The following is a 10,164-nucleotide window of genomic DNA, read 5'->3' on the forward strand; positions in this document are numbered from 1 at the left end:
GTTAATGCAGTGAAGGACGGCTAGACAGCAATTAAATGATTAAAGCTGACTTGTCAATTTTAGAAGTTTTGCAATATATCTGTTTTTTTTGTTTTGTTATACATGTGGCCAAGATGTGGTCCATGGTGATATTTTGGTCTTTTCTCTGTTTAAAAAAAAAAAAAAGCAAACACAGTAAGGGTACTATTACACAGGCCGATGGTGGCCCGATCATAACTGTAAACGAGCGCCGATCTGCTAGATTGGCTAAGCGGCCAGGTCAGCGGGACCCAGAAAGATGCAGACCGAAAGAGGAGCCCTGGAGCATGGATGCGTAATGTATACTGTTTGCAAATCGTCAGCTGTGCATCGCTATTCCACGTAGTCCCCTACGATTATAGGTCCAAACCTAAGTCAATGATCAGTCGATCATTGTCATCGACTGATCATTGTCTCTATTACACAGAACAGTAATCGGCCGGATGGGACTGATTCGGACGATTATTGCTCCGTGTATTAGGGCCCTAAGTCTCAGTCTTTTGCACAATTATGCAAGGAAAGACAACTGTTTATTATGCAGGTTTTCTCTCCTCACCTTCACGACGGCACCATAGGAGGATGGGTTGTACCCTAGGGACAGGAAAAAGCACGAGAGGTTAAAAGCCCCTCCCCTTCCCTCCAGCACCAGTGCTTTTTCCTGTCCTGCTAGGGCAGACACAAGAGGAGGGGATCCGCATGAAGATGAGGAGAGATCCCCCAAGAAGCAAGATCAAGAAGGCGGGGGTTAATCTGGGCCTAGGTCTCCTTCCTCCTCTGCCCTTACCCGGGTTTGGTCCGTCGTCTCTTGGAGACCTCGCTCCGGATCCCGGACTCACGCGGGGCCTACCTCCGGAAGACGCCGGACCGCCATAGTAGTAGGAGAGCAGCCCTGCCGGCCCCCTCGCAGTGCTGTACCTTTCCGGAGGCTGCTCTCCTACGACTACGGCGGTCCGGCGTCTTCCGGAGGTAGGCCGCAGTGTCGGCCTTCACTTCCGGAAATACGTCAGTACACTTCCGGTCCGGCGCCATCATTTAAAGAGGACGGCGCGAGCGGCGAATCGTCTACTATGGAGATGGATTTCTCCGCTTCAGAGAAGACTGCCTCGGCGGTAACTGTGAGTACCCCCCTTCCAGTCGCGCCTCCGTGTGCCGATCTCTGCATGCTCAGTACGCTTCCAATGCCAACTCTGCATCAGGGTCTCCTCTGTTTTATGGTATATTCTAACTCTGGATCACTCTATGTCCTAACACAGCAGTCACCAGGGTGATGTTCACACTTACATATATAGTTATATACAGGGACCCGTATGTATAACTATCTATAGTTTATGAGTTATTATACTCATATTTATAGACTCTTGTCTCTCATGTTTATTCATAGGAGACTAAAGAATCTACCACTGCAACTACCTCTACAGGCAAAAAATAAAAATCTAAAACACCTGTAAAAATATGTGTATCATGTAATAGCAAGATCCCTTCCAATTACAAAAAGAATATCTGTGCAGGATGTATACGGGATATTATTAAAAAGGACAGAGCATCCTTCCTGGAAGACATCAGGAAGATGATGAAGGACGAAATCTCAGCCTCTTTGGCCAAAGAGCCAGTCGTCTCTCCTCAGGTTACGCCTTCTACTGTACCTCTTCCAACTGTCCCCCCTGCATCCCCACAAACTGTCTCTTTTATCAGGGACACTACCCCTATTATTCCCCAGTCTATGGAGCCTGAACCCTCCACACCAGTCTCTATTGAAACAGATTTAGTTATGCCATTGGCTTCCTCTTCTAAGCGGAAAAGACATTCATCAGACTCATCATGTGAATCTGGCCAGATCTTTGGATCTGATACCAGATGAAACGGAATACAGGGAAGAATCTAAAAAATACATGTTTTCCTCTGACCATACTCTACCACTCCTTTGAGCTGTTAGGAGTGCCCTAGGGTTTGAGGAAATACAAGAAGAAATAGCGCCAAAAGACCAGATGTTTCAGGGTCTTAAACCCAAGAAAAAAATGGTCTTTCCTGTACATGACACACTCCAGTCTCTAATTCTGGATGAATGGTCTGATCCAGAGCGAAGGCTTCAAGTCCCGGGCGAGATTAAAAGACGTCTTCCATTTATTGAGGAAGACGTGTCTAACTGGGGAGAAATCCCGTTAATTGATGCTCAAATGGCCAAAGTGACAAAAAAGACCCTGTTGGCCTTTGAGGACTCTTCCCAACTAAAGGATCCCATGGATCGGAAGACGGCCTCATACTCTATAAAAAATAACATTGCCTCCACCTGTGTAGCAAGAGCCCTACATCTGTGGATAGAATAACTGGAAGAACACCTTAACAGTGACTGTTCTAGAGAAAGAATTATTAATTCTCTCCCTCTATTGAAAGATGCGACAGCTTTTCATTTCAGATGCTACCGCTGAATCAGTAAGATTTGCGGCAAAAGACGGGGCCCTCACGAATGCAGCACGTAGAGCCCTATGGTTAAAAAATTGGACGGGGACCCCACTTCTAAGACTAAACTCTGTGGAATCTCTTTTAAGGGAAAATATGTATTCGGCTCTGCCCTTGACACCATCATTGAGAAAAGCGCAGACAAAAAGAAAGCCATTCCAGAAAGCAAAGTCCCACAGAAAAAAGAACAGTTTAAAAAACCCAGATATCAAGAGTCCTATCGGGGTAAAGGTAAAGGGGGCCGCTGGAGCTATCCTAAGGGGGGCAAAGGGAAAAATATTTTTTACAGTCCCAAAACCCCCCAGGATAAGCAATGACGCTTGTCCAGTAGGGGGGAGACTGTCGGAATTTTCAGCAGCCTGGAGCAGTATTACAGAGAACAACTGAATATCATCAGGGAAGGCTATCAAATAGAACTAACTTATCCTCCCCCAAAAAGATTTGTCATCTCACGAAGGTCTCCAGGTCCCCTACAATCAGAGATGGTGGCAAGTGTTCTCAATCTCCCCCACATGAATGTCATCTCGCCTGTTCCCCGGGAAGAAAGGGGATCAGGCCATTACTCAAGTCTCTTCCTAGTAAGGAAGCCAAATGCAACATACAGGTTGATAATAAACTTAAAACCGTTAAACAAGTATGTCCAATACCTAAAGTTCAAATTGGAGTCTATAAAATCCACCACTCCACTAATAGCCAAGAACGCCTGGATGATCTCACTGGATCTCCAAGATGCATACTATCATGTGCCAATTCACCCACAATCTCAGAAGTTTCTGAGATTCGCACTTATGAAAACAAGAAATTATGTCATTTTCAATTCAGGGCCCTTCCCTTTGGGATATCATCGGCCCCCAGAATATTCAGCAACATTATGTCGGAAGTAGTATCATCCCTACATATTCGGGGTATAAACATGGTGGCATACCTGGACGATCTACTGATAGTAGCAGAGTCACAAGAAAAGGTCTTACAAGACTTGGATACCAGACGCAATCTACTCCAGTCCCTGGGGTGGATAATAAACGTCAAAAAATCGGATCTGGTCCCATCTCCCAGGAAAGTTTTCCTGGGGATTCTTCTAAATTCGGAATTCCAGATGTCATTTCTCCCAGAGGAGAAAATAGTAAGCAAAACAGAAAAGATTCGGAAGTTCAAAATAAACCCTCTGCCTTCAGTCCGAGAAGCAATGTCGGTTTTAGGTTCGATGACAGCCTGCATCCCGGCGGTACCCTGGAGTCAGGCTCACTCCAGAACCTTAAAGGCTCAAATACTGAAGGTATGGAACAAGAGACCAATGGGCCTCGAAAATAAATTTTCCCTTACCCTTCAGGTCAAGTCTTCTCTCCGCTGGTGGTTAACAAGACAGAATCCGGAGAAGGGAATAGTGGAATCCTCAACCAAAACATGTAATGAAGACAGACGCAAGTCAGACAGGTTGGGGGGCCCAAGTAGGAACAAAGATTTTTCAGGGTACCTGGGATCAGGAAACCATGAAACAATCTTCAAATATGAAAGAACTCAAAGCAGTTCAGATATCCTTAATATCGGCTCTAGATATCTTGAAAGGTCATGTACACATCCTTTCAGACAATATCACAACGTAGCCCATCTAAGACATCAGGGGAGTACAAAAAACAACATATTCAGGATAAAATCTCAACAAATATTTTCTTGGGCAGAAGCTCATCTCTTATCTCTTTCAGCGACACACCTAAGAGGAGTAGAAAACATACAGGCTTCCTCAGCAGGAACGAGATCCACCCTGGCGAATGGTGTCTGAAGAACTATCTATTCCTTCAACTAGTGAAACGCTGGGGCCAACCACAGATTAAACCTATTTGCCACCAGACAGAACCGGAAGGTAGACAAATTTTTTTCCCTAAATCCCACAGATCACCCTACCGGAGTAGACGCGCTAACTCAGAAATGGCATTTCAAGATGGCATATGGGTTTCCTCCAATCCCCTTAATACCCAAGGTATTACAGAAGATCCGGGAAGAGAATCTAAAGGTGATCCTTATTGTCCCGTATTGGCCCAAAAGAGGTTGGTTCGGCCTTCTCAAATCTTTAGCCCTAGAAGAACCAATTCTCCTTCCACAGACATCAGATCTGCTGTTCCAGGGCCCAATAGTACATCCGGAACCTCAGAAATTCCATATGTCTGCCTGGATCCTGAGGAGTCGATGTTAAGAAGTAGAGGTTTATCAGAGACAGTAATCTCTACACTGATGAAAAGTAGGAAAATGATAACCGCATCCATCTACCTTAAGGTGTGGAAAGTTTTTTCCTCCTGGTGTCAGACTCCTCCTCCCTTTCCGGCAGAGCCAAATATAGCTCGGATCCTAGACTTCTTACAATCAGGTTTATCTAAAGGTCTTAAACCAGCTACACTGAAGGTCCAGGTTTCGGCACTCTCAGCCATTTACGACACAGACCTAGCAAGTCACCGATGGATTAAAAGATTCATTCGCGCTGCTTCAAGAATAAACCCCACAATCCAGAATATACATCCTTCTTGGGATCTAAATGTGGTATTTGAAGGATTGACGGGAACTCCCTTCAGGGTATATTCACACGGGCGGGCTCGCAGCGAGATTCTCGCTGCGAGCCCGGCAGGTCCTGGCTGCGGCTGGGCGACACACTAATTGGCCGGACAGGAGAGCAGGACGCCGGACCCGTGCAGCAAGGACAGGTAATGTATGCTTACAGCGGGGGAGCCGGGCGGGAGCAGAAGGGATTAAGGGCGGTATAATTACATACTCGCTGCGGTCGTTTAGACCGCAGCAAGTATGTAGTGTATGGGAACTGCCGGGCTCGCTGCGAGCCCGCCCGTGTGAATATACCCTCAAGCCTATTGATGAGACAAACCTGAAATTTCTCTCCTACAAAACAGTCTTTCTAGTGGCTATTTGCTCAGCCAGAAGGATAGGAGAAATACAGGCCTTGACTACAAGACAGCCTTACTGCACAATTTCAGAAGACAGCATAGTTTTGAGGACAGATCCCTCATTCTTACCTAAAGTGGTCTCAGACTTCCATAAGTCTCAGGACGTTATACTCCCCTCTTTTTGTCCAAACCCTAAAAATCAATTAGAGAGGAAGTTTCAGACCTCAGATGTCCGTAAAATAGTTCTTAAATACATTGAGACAACCGCCTCATGGCGGATAGACGAGAATCTTTTCCTACAATTTCAAAGAAGAAATAAGGGAAAAAAGGCATCAAAGAGTACTATTGCAAGATGGATAAGGAACGCCATCACACAGGCATATCAGTCCCAGAATCTTCCATCTCCAATTAACATACAAGCCCATTTTACAAGATCAGTCTCAACCACCTGGGCAGAAAGAGCATCTGCATCCATAGAACAGATCTGCAGAGCAGCAACATGGTCGTCTCCCCACACGTTTATACGACACTACCGGCTGCAACTAAAAAGCAATGAAGACCTGTCCTTTGGACGAAAGGTTCTTCAGGCCGTAGTCCCTCCCTAAGGTAAAATGTTGGTATTACTTCTATGGTGCCGTCATGAAGGTGAGGAGAGAAAATAGGATTAGTCCTTACCGGTAAGCCGGTTTCTTCGAACCTTCACGACGGCACCAGTAACCCTCCCTAGTATTATATATGACGTATGATACTCACGTGGTGCTAAGTTACTGTTACAAAGACACTGGTGCTGGGGGGAAGGGGAGGGGCTTTTAACATCTCGTGTTTTTTTCCTGTCCCTAGGGTACAACCCATCCTCCTATGGTTCCGTCGTGAAGGTTCGAAGAAACCGGCTTACCCGTAAGGACTAATCCTATTTTATATCTACTGAGGACAATTAACTAACTCATCAAAATTTAATATTATAATTAGCCTCCCATCGATGATGCAGCTGGTAAATCTTTATTGCTCTTCATGTCTGATAAAAGATTCATTTACAGGGATTATCCAGGATTAGTAAATCATGGCAGCTTTTTTTCCAGTAACAGTGTTACCCTTGTTCTCAGTTTGTGTGTAGTATTGCAGCTCTGTTCCTTTGGGGTGAATGGAGCAGAGTTGCAATACCACACACAACTTGAGGACAGCTGTGGTGCTGTTCTATAACACAGATTAATGGCTGTTTGGTATTGCAAAAAAAAAACTACAAAACCGTGTGGTTTACCTGCTACATTGTGTATTATTATCACACCCATCTCTTGAGTGTGTTCAAAGGGAATCTGTCAGCTGCAATTCATGTTCCAACCAACTAAAGGCCCTATTACATGGGCCGACTGAGGGTAGCAAACAAGCGCTATTAGCGCTCGTTTGCTTCTTGTTCCCCGTTCGCTGCTGCCGCTATTCCACGCGGCAGCAGCGAGCGGGTGAGGCCGGGGGGAGCTGATCGCTGATCACCTGGCCAGCTCATAGCATATTACACAGAGCGTCTGCAGCATGTTGAAAAGACAAACGACTTGTTGAAAGACAAACGACTTCAACGATCAGCCGACATGAACGATGATGGCTGATCGTTGCCTCCTATTCCATAGGACGATTAACGGACGATAATCGTTCCGTGGAATAGGGCCTTAACACTGCTAGAGAGCTGCTAGATCAGAGAGACACATAGTACCTTTCATATATTTTTCTGTGATTCCAGCACATACAAAAATGCTTCCCTATCGTCCATATTGGCAGCACAACAGATGGGGTGTCTCCGCCCCTGTGTACCATCTGGACAAGGGAATATTTTCATATAAAAAAAAACAAGGCTCCACCACCTCCAGTATAACTAGCCCACACCAACATCCCCCCCACTGAGTTTTTTTTCTTGTCCCTGTACTTGGAGGGATGCACAGCACCTATACTCTGTGTAGCTGTGCAAATGAGTCATATTTTGGCCAGGATAGGGTTACTTTACTTCCTATCCTGGTCTCTCTTAGATTTTTTTATATCTGCCCTGATTCTGAGGGAATCCTGCAGTGTACTGACCGGCTTCAGAGGACTGCAGGACATCGACAGGGGCAGGGCCGGACTGGGACTTAAAATCAGCCCTGGCACTTGAACCCAAGCAGCCCACATACTATATTCTCTCCAATATATTACGAACAGCATTGCCATGCTGCAGTGAATTCTGCTTCACTACTCCCTTAAATATGTGGGAGTAAGATATAACATAACCTGCTGTGGATTTAATGTTATGTACCGATTAAAATCAGCAGCATCAAATCCGCAATGCATTAGGTATGAACATGCCCTTAGTGAATCAGTGAGGTCAATACCAGGTACACAGCTGTATATCCCGGCATACATGTGTGGGAGATATAAGAGGCCTTTGGTCCAGTTTAAACTTTTGTATTCATCCTTTTCCTTACTAGCTGAAGTGTCAGGGAGGCGTAGCCAAACCACAGCAGCACCATTTGCCCCCCCCCCCCCCATGCCCCTTTCTGCTGTGAGTGACTGACATACAGGACGGCGCTGTAGCTGTCACTGTGACACTTAAGCTGTTAATAAAAAGGATTATTATAAAAATTTACACTAGACTAAAGGTCCTGTCTTTTATATCTCCTCCACACCTGTATGCTGGAATCTATAGTGGTGTAACTGGTATGTACCTCACAGATTCCCTTTAAAGGGGAAATATATAGCCACGTTCTGCCAGAAACAGTGCCACTATCCTCTTCAGTTTGTGTGCTGTATTGCAGCTCACTTCCATTGAATTAAATAGAGCCAAGTAGTAATACCACACACAGCCAAAAATAGCCCAATACAGGGCAGGTATGGTGCTATTGCTGGAAGAAAGTAACAATATATTTTTTAATCCTCTTTATTTTATCTCTGCCTACATATAATGGCAGTATAGATAATAAGCTTTTAATCATTAAAGGTGACACCTGATTGTGTCGTCATGTTAGGATCTTACATGTATGTGCAATCCAAGATACATTATGAGCTGGTTGATATCATATGAGCTTGTCTATCATCTATCTATCTCCTATCTCCTTGCTCAGTTGCCCCTAGCAACCAATCAGATTCCACCTTTCATTTTCCAAAGAGTCTGTGAGGAATGAAAGGGGGAATCTGATTGGTTGCTAGGGGCAACTGAGCCAGTTTCACTTTACACCATGTTTGATAAATCTCCTCAATTGCCTCTTTGGAAGTGAGGCAGCAAACTGGATGCTATATAGGGGGATGCATTTTTTTTTTATTGTTTGTCCATAGTTACTAGTACACTACAAAATGCTCAGGCTATTAAAGTTTTTGGCAGTGCCACAGAATACAGAGCAATACCTTAGTGAGCAATCCTGATGTAGAGCAGCCACTGAGCCTAAGAACAACTCTGTAAGCAAAGCATAAGATGGTGCAAGAAAAAAACAGAATATATGACAGGAGACACCACACACATATTACATATGTATGAGGTGATGGGGTGAGGAGCCAGCAGGACGCTGCTGAGCGCTGTACAGGATTGGTATGCCCAGTAGTGAAGCTTTTCCTGCTTCCGGGGCAAACATTCAGTTTTGCCCCCCCCCTTAGTGATTTGTTGTAACAGTACCAGTTTATGGCGACACAGCAATTTATAGTCCCACGTCTCCTATCATAGCCAAAACCACTGTGTAACCCAAGGGTGTAGTAGTTTAGGGGGGGGGGGGGGATGACTGAAGACTCTAAAAGAGAAGGTGGATAGACACACTGGAAATGTGGGGCACAGGTGAGAAAGATTTTCTGTTTGTTTAGGGGGAAGAATTCTTCTCTACTTTCCCTCACACAGTCCACCCTCTACATTATAATGCTCAGCAGCCAGACAGTAATAACTGTCACAGCTGCTGCAGCTCCTCTTCAGTCCCATCCGGGCTTACTTCTCAGGCTCCCTGGTGTCCCACTCAGCCAATCAGTGCGCTGTCCCACCGCCCCCACTGATTGGCTGAGCAGGACACCAGAGAGCCTGAGAAGCAAGCAGGAGCGTGGGCAGGTAACATAATAGCCCAGCACCGGTGGGTTAAGTGGGAAGGGGCTTTACATACTTGCAGTGGAATGAAAAATCTGCAAGTATGTACAGCCATAGAAAATGACAGGACACAGTATTGTAGCGGATTTAGCTGCGGAACTCACAGCATTAAATCTGCTGCGGATTCCTGGTACTGTCAATTTGAATGGATTTACATACTTGCAGCTGAATTTTTATTCTACTGCGAGTATGTACACTCCGTCCCCCTTAACCAACAGCTGACAGGAGAATACTTTACCCATCCACTGATTGGACATCAGGGAGCCGGAGAAGCAAGCAGGAGTGCGGACAGGTAATGTATAAGCCCGGCGGCTCTGTGTTAAGTGGGACTGGGCTTTACATACTCGCAGTGGAATGTAAAATCTGTGGAATGAAAAATTGTGGGTATATAAAGCCAAAGAAAATGATAGTACCCAGTATCACAGCGGATTGCGCTGCGGAACTTGCAACGTGAAATCTGTTGAGATACTGTATGTGTGAAGCTGGCCTAAAGGGGCTGTCTAGGCAGGACACTTATATATAAGAGAATTGAGGGAAAAAGAAAGGGGCAAAAGGTCTGCAAATCCACAGACGTGGAACTGGCCCAAAGCAGCATAATACATAGTACAATACAGTCTCCTTTAGGAAACTGATCACTGATTATACACCTGTATATTCACACACAGAGAAATGCACATTATATAAATATGCAGACACACACACACACACACACAATTGTAC

Source organism: Dendropsophus ebraccatus, chromosome 1 (assembly GCF_027789765.1).
Source record: "Dendropsophus ebraccatus isolate aDenEbr1 chromosome 1, aDenEbr1.pat, whole genome shotgun sequence".
Lineage (NCBI taxonomy): Eukaryota > Metazoa > Chordata > Amphibia > Anura > Hylidae > Dendropsophus > Dendropsophus ebraccatus.